Below are 14,635 nucleotides of genomic sequence, written 5' to 3'. Positions count from 1 at the left end.
ACGGCACAAATTTTAGCTGTCGTCATTCTATTCTGCAGCTGATAGTTTTCCATACTCGCAAATGTGAATACCTTCACGTCTGTTGCACCTATACCGCCTCCTCTTGAAATTCTTGAACAAAATTTCTAGCTGAAATTTATTACGGAACTCAATTAGTCTTTCTACTGTCGTTCATATTACCAATACCTCACTCTAAAGTAAACCATTAAACCATCTTTCCGCTCCTTCCCCTACAACTTTATTCTTATTTTCTATAATTACGATTATCATCTTATGTTCATCTCTTCGATTTATGCTTGCTACATCGGCATGTATATCTGGACTATTGCTGTCGACTTTGGTTTCCAATCGAATATGATGGCAGCAATTCATCGCTAAACTGTTTAAAATTATTCACTTTGTGACCTAACATCGTAACAGTCATAAGAGCCAAACAAACTGGTAGACCTGCCTAATATAGTAAGGACCCTCTCAAGAACGCAGAGGTGCCGCAAAACGATGTGGCATAGACTCGGCTAATATCTGAAGTAGTGCTGGAGTGAATTGACACCATGAATCCTGCAAGGCTGTCCATACATCCTGAAGTGTACGAGTGGGTGGAGATCTCTTCTGAACAGCAAGTTGCAAGGCAGCCCAGATACGCACAATAATGTTCATGTCTATTCAATCTGGTGGCCAGCGGAAGTATTTAAAGTAAGAAGACTGTTCCTGGAGACACTGTGTGGCAATTCTTGAGTGTGAGGTGTCTCATTGTCCTGCTGACATTGCCCTAGTCCATAGGAATGCACATTGGACATGACTGGATTCAGGTGATCAGAAAGGATGCCTACGTACGTGTCACCTATCAGAGTCGTATCTAGACATATCAGGGTTCCCATACCACTCCAACTGCACACGCCCTACACCATTACAGAGCCTTCACAGCTAGAACAGTCCCTGCTGACATGCAGGGTCCATGGATTCATGAGGTTGTCTCCATACCCGTACACGTCCTTTCGCTCGGTACAATTTCAAACGAGACTCGTCCTGTTGGTGGCCCTAGACGAGGCCTAAAGCTTTATGTCATGCAGTCATCAAGGGTACACAAGTGGGACTTTGGCTCTGAAAGACCACACCAATGATGTTTCATTGAATGGTTCGCACTCTGAGACTTGTTGATGGCCCAGCATTGAAGTGTGCAGCAGTTTGCGGAAGGGTTGCACTTCTGGCACGTTGATCGATTCTCTTCAGTCGTCGTTGGTCCCGTTCTTGCAGAATCTGTTTCCGGCCGCAGAAATGTCGGAGATTTGATGTTTTACCGGGATCCTGATTTTCAAGCTACACTCGTGAAATGATCTTACAGAAAGATCCAGATTTCATCGCTACCTCGGCGATGCTGTGTTCCATGGTTTGTGGGCCGACTATAACAACACGTGCATACTCCCTGAAATCTTGCTAACCCGCCATTGTAGCAATAGTAACAACTGCGCCAGACACTTGTTGTCTTACGCAGGCGTTGCCAACCACAGCGCGGTATTCTGCTTTTCTTTACATATCTCTGTATTTCAATATGCATGCCTATATCAGTTTGTTTAGCGGTTCAGTGTGCTATAACGAATGCCATTTTCTACTGCTGTTGATATTAGCATATCTTTTTCGAATCAGAAATCCTTCTCTGCTTTTGATTTCACTTCACTGACTCTTGCAACGGAGTACCCAACTTCACGCGTTCAGCGTGTGCGAGTCGCGTGTAGGGTAAGGAAGGTCCCCACGCTCGGCTTTGCTCGGTGATTCTCGCTGGTACCCGGTACACCGCGGCATTTCATTTAACACTACATTGCCGCATTTTGCTGTCGGCTCAAGTCAGTTTAGCAGAATTGTGCTGTCAGCGACTTTTACCCTGTGCCTTTTGTTAGTGGTATGAAGGATGTTTACAGGTCCAGTGTCTGTCTGCGCAAAAAGAGATAGTCTAGCGATCTATCGTAATAATCCTTTAAAATGAATGGGAACGACATTTGAGAGGAATAAGAATTCTCAATTCGTATTAGCGATGGGTACCGCTTAGTTGCTACGAAGCGACCCCACAGTGCCATGCAGAAGGTAGGGTTGTTTGGGGGTAGAGACCAAGCTGCGAGGTCATGGTCTCGTCGGATTAGGGAAGGACGGGGAAGAAAGCCGGCCGTGCCATTTCAAAGGAAACATCCCGGCATTTGCCTGGAGTGAATCAGGGAAATCACGGTGAACCTAAATCAGGATGACCGGACGCGGTATTGCACGCAGAAGGAATTTAAATCTTTAGATGACAACGAAAGAGCAGAAAATTACATTGATCGACAGATGGTATTCATTGTACTGCTCATCAAGAAGCACCTTATGCTAAATTTGCAGGTTTGGAGCTCTTGAAGATGTTGATGATATGAGTAGCAAAATTTTTGAAGTGTAGCCTCTTATTCCATTATCAGTTGCAGCAGTTTTCGATAGCAATGAACGAAGAGTGTGGATATTTCATATATTACTGCAAAGTACGTTCTTTAATTCAAAGGGCTTGCCAGGACCCATTTTTAGATTAACATCTCGCTGTTGTTGAATTTATGAAGGAAAAAGGGGTGCAGGAATTAAAATTAGAACACCCAGAATGGATTGTAGACTTGAAATTTTTAGTGGACTTGACTGCACACTGCCCACTGGAAGACATTACAAGATGAGTTCTTTCAGATTTGACGGGGATGTATTTAAAACTAAAATCGCACTTCTGACAAACAGAAAACAGATCCCTAAGCCCATTGGAATTAAAGAAAGCGTGATGTCTGAAGAATTCATTGTAGGCTTGCAACAATTGCAACAATAGGTTTATAAAGATTTTGAGGCCATTGCCAATCTTGCATCTGTTTTCGAGCTATTTTCGAAATGTTTGCACTTTTAGTTGAAAGTGCCCCTGTTCATGTTCAGATGCAACTGATTGACCTGCAAGATAATTCCACTTTTAGTTACAAATCGTTTTACATTAGTACTACACAGGATGTCTACATTGATTTCCTCAGGTAGCTTTTACAAGTATCCATACCATAGATTGAAGTCAGCTGACAGGTATACCTGCTTAAAAGAAGTCCCTTTAACTAAGGGCTCACCATCAGAGGACATGTTTCCAAGGAATCAGCATATTTCATCAAAATATAAGAGGTGTTAGAGATAAAGTCAGTGAACTACTTATAGAGGTTGATTCTTAAATTATTGGTGTATCAGAGCAAGAGTTAAGTTACCTGACTATTCATAGGCTTCCTTTACCGGAATACAGATTACATGGCTGTTTTTCATGGAGTTCCTTGCGCGGTGGGGGAGTGGCAATGTACATAAAAAACAGTATTCCCTTTGAGTCCACAGACGTATTACGGCACTACACTGAACAGATATTTGAATGTTGTGCAGGGGCAGTTGAATTTAGTGAAACTAAACTTCTAAATGTTGTTCTTTATAGACCCCCTAACTCTGACTTCAGAGCATTTCTGCTTAAGTTAGAGAGGATTCTTAATTCGCTTTGGAGGATGTAGCAGAATTCGATTACATGTGATGACTTCAATATAAGAAGTTTTTTATATGATGGTTCAAGAAAAAGGATGTTGGTAGATCTCCTAAATTCATATGATCTGATGCAGACTGTAGGATGCAGGGGAACAGTAGCACAGCCATAGACAATATTTTTATTAATTCTTCATTACTTGATGGGCACTCTATTAGTGAAAGGGTGAATGACCTTTCAGATCATGATGCATAAATTGTGACACTAAAAGGCTTTCGTACTTAAAGAAATGTCGCATATAATTAGAAACTTACTCAATCTCACAAAGACAATTGCCAAGAGAGTTACATGATTTCCTGAAGAAACTGAATTTTTATTTAATTCACCAGGGATGCTCAGAAAATGATTATTAAATACTGTACATATATCTGATTTATCAGCAACAGAAATAATTTACTACGAACTGACTTTATATCGTCGACCTTGTGCTGCTGACCAGACACTTCCTACACAATTGACCATATGATTTTCATTTTATCCTGTGACTTAGCTATTCTGTTTGCATACCACATGCTCTTTGCCTCCCTAATAACATTTTTAAGCACCTTACAGTACTGTTTGTAAAGGGCTACTTTAGCTTGATTTTGACTACTTCTAACATTCTGATATAATTCCCACTTTTTTCTGCTTGATATCCTTATCTCACTAGTCAGCCTCACAGGCTGCCTTTTACTGTTAGCATCCCGTTTGAGCGTTCTAATAGAAAGCAATTCTCAAAGAGCATAATGGATGATGTATCAAGGAAAGCACTATATTTTGCATCTATGTTATTGCCACTATAAACGTCCTGCCACTCTTGTTCCTTGACAAGGTTTAAAAAAATCTATTGCTGTTAGGTTAACTTTCCCTCATAAACTTACATCACCCACCCAATAAATTGGAAATACTTACTGCAATATTAGAGAAAGCTGTCTGTGAGATGAGTGAGGAGAGCATGGAACTGGCAGCTAGGGAAGCAGTGGAAGAAAATGATCGATGTTCGGATATTGCAGTTGGAGTTGTTGGAAGTTGCCAGAAAAGAGGACATACTTGTCTGAATGGAGTAGTGACTGCCAGTAGTGTAGACACCGGTGGAGTGTTAAATGTGGAGATAATGTCTAAATATTGCAAATGTTTCAAAGTCAATGAACAGAAAGAACACAACTGTGTGGCTAATTTTAGAGGAACAAGTGGTGGTAAGGAATTTCATGGAGTACAACAAATATATCATGGCTCCACAGAAACAAGAGGCATCTGGTACAATAAATATTTAGGCGATGGTGACAGTAAGGCATACAGCAATGTGGTGAACTATAAGCCATATGGAGGTGCCATTACTAACAAAATAGAATGTGTAGGGCATGTTGAAAAACATTTGGGAACAAGGCTACGAAAACTAACTGTTGATATGAGAGGAAAAGAATTATAAGAAGGAAAATTGTTCATCAGACAGGGCAATTAGGAGAAATAAAGAAAATCTAGAGACAATGAAGGAAGAAGTTTTGGCCATATTCTTCCATAAGTCCTCTACTGATGATAAGCCATGTAATGGATTGTGTCCATCACCAGAAAATTCGTGTTGCAAATACAATAGGGCTCAGGCAACTGGAGAATCTTATTATCACCAACATTCTCTGCCTGCTTCTGGAATTACAGCAATTAAAACTATTTTCACAGGCTTGGCTCTTACTGAGCTTCTAAGGAAATGTCTGCATGGGCAGACACAGAACCCAAATGAACATTTCAACAGCATAATTTTGAACCACCTATCTAAAACTGTATTCGTAAGCATGCATACAATGAAACTACGAGTTGATGATGATGTTATTACATTCAATTCTGGTAATATTGGCAAATGTAGGGTACTGAAAAAGCTGGGAATTAATCCTGGTGAAAATATGATCACTGGGGTGCACCATTGCGATGAAATTAAGATAGCTGATGCAGACAGGTCAGCATCTAATATGTCCAAGAAAGCGAGACAAACATCCCAGAAAGTGAAAAAGTAGCTAGAAGACCTGCTAGAGGCCAAAGAAGGGCCATCATATGCAGCAGTACAGTTTTAATTAACTGTAAGTAACAAATTCCAAAAGTTTTTTCTTTAAAGTCAATTTCCCGCAAACTAAAATTTTCAGTTCATATGCCCCATTATAACAGAAACTATCACAGATAAATGAATGAAATTTTCAGAGACTTTGCATAACATACAAAGCCACCTCTGGTACTACATTAATTAATATTCCCCCATTAGAAAGTTCACAAAAAATATTTTCTGCAGAAAAAAACCAAATATTTTTTGTTAGTAAATTTAAAAAAGTATTTCTTAAAAACTGTAAAATGGATAAAGTAGATTTTAGCACAGCTGACTCTATAGCATCATGTTACACACAGTAAAAATATTAAGGTCCTGAATCAAATAGTTTTTTCCAGAAATGAGTGCTTAATTTAACATGGGTTAGATAGGCAGGGTTCGGTCCCCTTAAAGGGTGATTGATGAGGACTCGTTTGCCACTCGAGAGATCATAGTGATACTTTCCCGATTAGAGACCACATGACTTGTGGAAACACCTGATATGTCATTAATGCGGTAGTTTCTATTGCATACTGCATCTTCATAATGTTGATCATTGTCTTTCATCCGCCTTTTATGGATAGTTTCCCACACCAAGATCAAGATAGTACAACGAGCCTTTGTCCGCTCCTCCAGCCTGTGTCTTACACCAGGTGTCTTTGACCGCCATTGCCATGCTTTACAGACTGAAGTAGTGTTGCCAGATTGCATCTTTAGTGTTTTCAAATGTTGATAACGCGAAAAGTTAGAGGGAAAAAAGTAAATAATAGATGTGTTGGTCAGATTTTTGGATCCCTGAAAGTGAGTACAGATATGCAAAACTTGACCACTATGAATTGTGAGAAAAAGGTAGATGTGTAGCAAACTACTCTAGACCTAAAGACCATCCTGGATGCGATTATAGTGTAGCACGTGGGTACTATGGAAGATATTAGAAGTGAAGTAACTGAGGTTATGACAGGCATAGAACCAGTCAGTGGAGAGAAGGGATACCAACAAGAAGGTGACGGAGGTGACAGGGAAACAGTTTTTAAGTAACTTTAGAGCCCAATGATTACACTGAAAAATTAAGTAGAGAACTGCACTGAAGTAGTTTTGTAGATCACGCAAAGTAAGGAAAGTCCTCTCGGAAATCACTACACAGTGTAAGCCATAATGTGTCGTGGCATAATCAGATCCTGAGATAGCGAGATTAAGGGTGAGTACACTCACGAACAGACTGGAGGTCTTGATGTCACCATGGAACAGTTGTCACTATGAATGAGATGGTCTCAAAGCGTACCTGTCCGAAATGGCGACCTGAACCGGAAACGAGGTCTCCTATTTAAGCAGACTTCAGTTGAAATAAATCATAGGAGTCAGTTAGCAGTAAACTAACACGATCAGATGGCAATACGCGCCAAAGTAAAGCTGTGTTAGCCATGAGCAATGGGAACAATATTGAGCATAAACTATGTGAGCGGATTCAGAGGAATTATGAGAATTGGAGAAGAGACTACGTCAAATTCGTGATGGTCTCCTGTACAACTAGGCAAATGAGCTTGAATTAATGAGTGAGTTTGAGGATGAAGAAAACAGGAAACTTTTTTTACAGTACACAAGAATCGTCTCTTCCGCATTTGATCTCCATTCACACATGTGGACGTATCAGTTACATGATGCGTTACCATTGTCAGGGATCCTGTAACTCAAAACGAATTTTGCGTGTGGCTACTTAAGAACTGAAGTGGCAGCATGTATATTTTAATGTAGTACTGTAACACTTATCACGACTTTAGTAACGCATTCCTTGCCGAATTATGATCCAAAAGTGTACAGGACGAAACTATGCTTGGTATTCTGCTGATGGAAGCACATAGTATTTATGTCATCGAAATTTCATTCTCTATTTTAAAGAAAATCTGGGCTTGGTCGGACACCCTCTGCGTTCTTTATAATTTGTTTAACCCACACCGCGTACAGACTAAAATAATCATTGTGTTTAGGAAAATGAACGACGTAAGGCCCTTTTAGTCTTTACTGTAAGCTTTGGGTTATGATGAAAACAAAAAATTTCGCACTTCCATGCAAAAAAAGTGGAACTAGTCGATACCCAAATGTCACTTTCTGATCAGAGACATTGGCAACCATGGTATGACAAGTGACAGAGTGCTTCCTGATGGAATTGGAACATGTGGAGAGGCCATTGTTCTCTGTGAAATACATTTAATAATTGACGAGGCTCTTAGGGACCGGAACTGGAGCGAAATTACGAGAATTTGGCAATATTTGTAGAGTAACCCTGGTAAAATATGTCAAATGAAGGGTCAACTGACAAAATTTTAACTGAGTATTTGTTCTGGGACCAGGTGAAGTGGAACGTGTGTCATTGCATATTGAAATTAAGGAGATAAGGGAGAAACTCTTGGAAGACATGGAAAGCTACAATGCTGGTGACTACTCAGTTCTGAATACGAATCTTAGCGGAAAGGCTTTACTAAATATTCTAGACAGTGGGAGTAGTGATGAGTGGAGAAATTTTTATGCATGTGTGCAAGAAAATTTATAACCCGTGTTAATTCTGCAGAAGACAAAGGTTGTATATGCTGTAGGCAGAAGGAGTATGGAGTTTAATAAAGAAGTACAAACTGACTGTCGATGAGAAACTTCCTGCCAGATTAAAATTGTGTGTTAGCCACAGCCTAGAGGATGTTTCCAGAATGAGATTTTCACTCTGCAGCGAAGTGTGCGCTGATATGAAACTTCCTGGCAGGTTAAAACTGTATGCCGGACCGACACTCGAACTCGGGACCTTTGCCTATTGCGGGCAAGTGCTCTACCAACTGAGCTACCCAAGCACGATTCACGACCCCCCTCAGCCTAAATTCTGCCAGTACCTCGTCCCCCACGTCCCCCACGCTGTGGCTAAGCCATGTCTCTGCAATATCCTTTCATCCAGGAGTGCTATTTCTGCAAGGTATGTAGAAGAGCTTCTGCGCAGTTTGGACTGTGGGAGACGAGGTACTGGCGGAATTAAAGCTGTGAGGACGGGTCGTGAGTCGTGCTTGGGTAGCTCAGTTGGTAGGGCACTTGTCAGCGAAAGGCAAAGTTCCCGAGTTCGAGTTTCCGTCCGGCACGAAGTTTTAATCTGCCAGGAAGTTTCATATCAGCTCACACTCTGCTGCTGAGTGTAAATCTCATTCTGACTGTCGATGTGTTTCTGCAGCTGGATTTCCTCAATCAATACCGGATGACTATAAACTGGGAGAATAGGTTCGGCAAGGCAAAACAGGGGTGAAGTATAGTGTGACAAAGATTTGATGAATGTCTAAGTGAACATTGTGTGAAATGAGGTTGTTACGTAGGATTTATGACCATTTCTAAGATGGAACCTCTACAGCTAGACAGTAGTGGAAATAAAGCTAGCTTTGATGTGGTTACTAACGATAAAAGTCAAATATGCTCAGTCGGTTTTCAGAATGAACTGAGAGAGATAATAAATTTATTCTGGGTGGAAGTTTGTTAAACTTTTGCCAAGAATTGTCAACTTTGATTACCACTGTAGCTATTTCCGCGGAGAAAACGTTGGTATAAAGGTTGAATTTCTTTTTTACTATCAGTGCTTGGGAGTTAAGAGTTTGTAAAGCAGTTCGATAAGTAGCGGCAGTCTATGGTAGGCTGAGGTTGAGTATATTTGTCATGCAGGCACACTGCCACTGTAACGATGCACGACAATCACCTGTTCACCATTGAATATCGGAAATTTGTTCCTCATATTCCAATGAAGCAATGCTGCATTAAGTTTCTATGGCAATTAGAGTGCAAAAAAATATGAAATTACAACTGATCACTCCATATACAGACAGTTTTCAATAAATGACCAACCAAGCGTACTGTAAATTTTAACAGTAAAATAAAAATCGATTGGCTTGAATACATTTTGTATAAGAAAATGACAAATGAAATAAAATTTATATTGTCACTTTCATTCCAGGATGTGTTTTCGTAACTGCCGTTGCAGCGGTTTACTTGATCAGCAATGGTTATTCTCCTATGTCAATTCCGACAGCTATTAGTCCATATTTGTTTTGACGTTTATGCTCATGACATACTGAATTCGTCCAGATACTATGGGGAACATTTCCTAGAGTGGAGTTATACACCTATAAAATATAATTTATCTTGAAATTCTTGTCCTTTTCTGCTTCTGTGTTCTCGACAAACGCTCAAATGAGTCCAGTAGTGTTTAGATCGTATGAAATCCCTTCGGGCTGGCCACTTTCACCACCTCCCAGCACTAACAGCTCGGGACGAGGAGAGTGTCTTGGATCGCTGGCAGCGTCTAGTGCTAGGAGACGCGGACGTGGAGGCGTTATGCACTCTCTGCAAGGGAGGCTTCGCATGCCCTGGACCCAAGTATGGAGGAAAACACCGCTGTCATAAACCTTTGCCCATAACGCAGATGCGTGATGTGAAACTTGGTTTCCTGCGGAGCAATTCGGATTGCCTTAGACAATGAGGAACATGCTGATAATTTGTATATCCCTGCTGGCACAGAGACTAAGTGCAGACAGAAAAGCTCCGAGAATGCACACAGAAATATGGGTGAAACTTTGGAATTTTCGGAGGAGAATGCCCTGATAATAAGGTTTGCTAGACAGTGAATAGGATGCAAATGAATCACGAGCAGATTCTAGACAAAGCGCACGCGTAATGTTGTTCAGATTTGATGCAGCAACATCGGTTGTAAGAAGTGCTGTGTGGGAGCTTTCACGCTGACTAAGGAATGCGAAGGGAAAACGTACTGGACTGATTGCCAACAGCGCTGGAAACGGGTTTGCCGGAAAGCATCTGAGAAAAGCACGGGTTCCTGAGTCACAGCCAGCCCATACACAATGTGAAATTTCCACCGTGCACTGTGAGGCGTGGTCACGAAACAGTCATCAGTCACTGGGGTCGTTGCAAGTTTGGCCAGCCAATGACTACGCTGAGAGGACGAGAAGTCTGGGAGTCTGTGAGATTAGGATTCAGTAGAGGTGTTAAGGAACAGGTGGTCAAACAGCGCGGGAGGTAGAGGAAACGAAGAACCCTGAACCCATCGTCTATTTTGTCTGCTTCGATTCTGAACCGCACTCCGACTGAATGTTCATCGGCACTTTGGACTAATACGTTTGTTGTTCCATATTAAATATACGAATCCTTACGGTCCCAAATGGCTGCTTGTGCAACGCAAAACACCGCGCTCAGCCAACGCAAAACTCATCCCTGGCCTCGCTGCAGAGCTGCAGAACATAAATTAGAGCCGATGACTACCACCTTACCGCCGCTCAGTTGCGAGACTGCGCACCGTTCAGTCCCATCGTCTTCCACACCAACTCACAAATACCGACGACGAAGAATGGAGAGGTGGTTCATCCATCGCTCGTGCCCCTGCATATGTGCCCATGCCCAGAGAATTCGGTGCTGAGATTTGACTCTCATTAATCCGTTACACCGCTACACCAATCCTTTGAACTCATATACATTCACTGTTTGATTTCACTGTCGGATCTTTGAATGTACTACATTTGAGAATCCCTGGGTGTGGGCTTTTATTGGTAATTTTCATAATATGACATATCATACAGTGATGGAGCCGGCCGGTGTGGGCGAGCGGTTCCAGGCGTTTGAGTCTGGGACCGTTCGACCGCTACGATCGCAAGTTCGAATCCTGCCTCGGGCCATGGATGTATGTGATGTCCTTAGGTTAGTTAGGTTTATGTAGTTCTAAGTTGTAGGGGACTGATGACCTCAAAAGTCAAGTCCCATAGTGCTCAGAGCCCTTTGAGCAATTTCGACTCATCTTAGTTCCCAATGTGACACATTATAAAACCTTTTTCCAGAACTGCAAATTTTTGGAATTCCTTCCTTCCACAGATTCCACTCTTGAACATTTTCTCTATGATTATTTTATACATTATCCCATATATAAGTCATTTTCTGTTCATGCCATATTAAGTTTCTGGAATGATTTGCACCACTCATCAGTATAATAAACAATCCATCCATTGTTTTTCATGTTCCTTATTTCCCACAAGAACTAGTGTCTTTTTTTTTATACTTGGTTATTTTCCTGAGCACAGGTTTTTTATCTTTGTGTATCTGAAATCAGATTAACATATCAGAGGTTTGATTCACTCAGATGATAACAATCTTGCACTTCAGTCTTCACCTTTTCCAATACAGCTGCTAGTTTTGGAAACTGTTTTTCCACAACGTAAGTCGTGGACCTTGGTTTCTACGAGTGCTACTTGTCCAACGCAAACGTCTGTCACCTTCCAGAACACAGTTTTGGTTATACAAGACATGAAGATTCTCTATATTCTCTCGAAACACGATCTACTGTACTTTCACTAATACCAGGAGAATCTTTCCTGGCTGTGATACGGAACTGCTCCTGTTCTGTTATTTTTCGCCCTCAAAGTTAGCACATGCGTTGATCGCTAAGGATTTTTTACCACTACATAAATAATGCATTGTTGCACACAAGACCGCTAACCACATGACGAGAACTGTCTGATACAAATACACAACAAAAGGCAGCAGGACAGTTTCCTGTCTGGCGGGAAGCTCTGACGGAAACAGTGCAACAATGAACAACGAAATCCAAATACTGTTCAAAAGTACGACAACATAGAACTCGTAGCACAACAACGCAAATAAACACTTGACTTTACCGCACTTTGTAGTGTTATGTGTATAACCACATAGCAGCTCTTAAAGGTAAAAAGCAGACCTGGCATTCAGACTTTTCGTCTTGTTCGCATGTAACGCCAGTAGATGAACTGCAGCAATCTACATCCGCCATTTTTGCAACAGTGGACATCGGGCTACAAGTGGAAGTGCTTGTATCTCTAAAGTGTGTAAAGGAAACTGTTATCATAATTTGTGACTCTTCGGTGTTGACACAGGCAAATAAATAACCGAAAGAGCATGGTTTCTTCTTCACTATTACCAAGTATGTTGTCCCCTTTTTAACTAAAAGGAATTAGTAATGTACAAAATAAATGTATACTTTTTCACAATTCCAGTGAGGTACAACACACCAGTCTTTCTCATGCGATGGGACCGAAACAGAAGAAACAAGCTGAAGGGTAAATCATTATCAAACGGATAACGTAAATGTTTACACACTATGTCAATGTGACAGATGTGTTCCGGTCAGAAGAAACGGTGATGGCGCGTCAGCTTTGGTAACTCTTGAAGAACATTTAACGTATATGATTTGTGGCTACGTCCTTTCGTCGTAATGGTATTCAAATATTAGGGCAGCATTAAACAGAATCATATCTGAGACTGCAATAACTGAACTGTGTTGTATACACTCTTGGTGTGTGCAAAACTAAGGATAGCAGTTAAAAACCATATCTCTTAATCCAGGTTTATGGTCTCTTCAGTTTCCTTAGGTCATTGTCACTACGGTTTTCATGAATACACCAGTTTTTTTTTCTCCATGCTTTTATAATTCTGCTAATGTGATTTAATGTGTAGGAGGATGTGAGCGTTAGTAGTGACACTACGAAGGCGCCAGGTATGGCTGCATCGTTACGGCCAAATAAGGAAACGAAAGAGCTTGATCGGATGGCCTACGTCGGTAGAACTAATTCCGAACCCTATTACAATCCGTGTGGACGCATTAGTGACCGTTTTTGACAGTCACGCTGCTTTTCGGAATTCATGACCATAACAATACACGGACGATAGCGAAAACCGCAATATTTTTCAGTAATAATACACTGCGTGGAATGGAGACAGGAGTACGTGGACCAGGCTAACATCCGAGAAACGATGTTACTGTGTGTGATGTCGTGAGAGTAAAATTTGATGGAGGTGCTGTATTGTTCTATTACTTTTAAATCCAGATATCCTACTTTTATCAGCTGATACTCTATTCTGCTATTTTCCTTAGCAGGAATTTCCATGAAAATCTTTCGCTACCGTCTCGACTCCTGTAACTATTTTTGCGTTTTTTTTTGTTTTCTTGTTTTCTTGTTTTTTTTTTTGTTTTTTTTTTTTTGCTGCCACACTAATCTACAAATTGTCACTTTGTAAAAAAACAAAAGCTTTTTGTTCCAAGATTGCTACATTGCCTTTCGCAGCCTGAGTTTAGCCTTTGCCCTACTATGATGTTTACAGCTGCAGCTGCAAACACGTCTAAATTACTAAACAGATTTACCTGAGCGCATCTGCTGCAACCGCTGCTATACAGACACACGAGCAGTTCCCTGAGGAGACAGTCGTTGCACAGCGGCTCTCCCTGTGACGTTCGACTATTAAAGAGATCCAGCGACATATTGAATTTCCGTTCTTAAAGCTAAATTACATTTTAATCAGCTGATCATCAAGTGAAGCGTTATTCTTACTTTAAGAGGGCGTGTTTATGATAGTGTCTGAATAATGAGGACTGCTTCTCTGATTCTAATTTGTAGTGACTACTTCGGCAGTGTATGACTTGCAATTAGCCTCTCTGTAATAATTTCAGAGTTGTCGCTTTTTCTCTTACAACCGTTAATGAGGGAAGGATCTGTTCAGTAAATATTTCATTCGGTGCCTCCAGCAGCAGTCAATGAAGTTATTTCCCGTAAAATTTCTTCCTAGCTGTCCATTACATTGATTTGGCATTATCTTCTCAGACGTTGGAAACATTCGCATGTTAGGTGTAAAGTTTCTACCACAGGATAATAATTTTGTTGGTGTGCTTGCTGCTGCAGTCCATCAACATGCTTTTTGCCACTCGTTCTTCCTACTTGTGACCAGAACGGGTAGAGGCACGCTTTCGGGATGCGGGGAGTCTCCTCGGCCCCAGACCAAATCCGCCCGTCTGATTAACAACGACAGCTTGTGTGCCACCAACGGCCACCCAGGATATGATATTCAGGCACTTTTCCACATCCCAGTACGTGAATATCGGGTTGTTACCTAGGCAGTTACGCGCTAGGCAGACATTTAGAACAACGTCCCAACACTTTCACGTGGGGTACGCAGACATCTGGGATGGACAATATTCTTTC

At 41.2% G+C, this 14,635-nt stretch overlaps 1 protein-coding gene across 1 annotated transcript in view; it reads right to left on the bottom strand.

Moving 5' to 3' along the window:
- LOC126416343 (odorant receptor Or2-like) overlaps nt 1–13,827 on the bottom strand; it is a 505,928-nt gene extending 492,101 nt beyond the window's left edge. The window contains exon 1 of the mRNA XM_050084020.1: nt 13,801–13,827. The gene's annotated coding sequence lies outside the window, so the exon portion shown is untranslated. The remainder of the gene's footprint in view (nt 1–13,800) is intronic.
- Nucleotides 13,828–14,635: the final 808 nt, after the last annotated feature.

Source organism: Schistocerca serialis, chromosome 8 (genome assembly GCF_023864345.2).
Source record: "Schistocerca serialis cubense isolate TAMUIC-IGC-003099 chromosome 8, iqSchSeri2.2, whole genome shotgun sequence".
Lineage (NCBI taxonomy): Eukaryota > Metazoa > Arthropoda > Insecta > Orthoptera > Acrididae > Schistocerca > Schistocerca serialis.
Note: the sequence above shows the minus strand (reverse complement) of the source record. Positions and strands in the feature narration are given on the sequence as shown.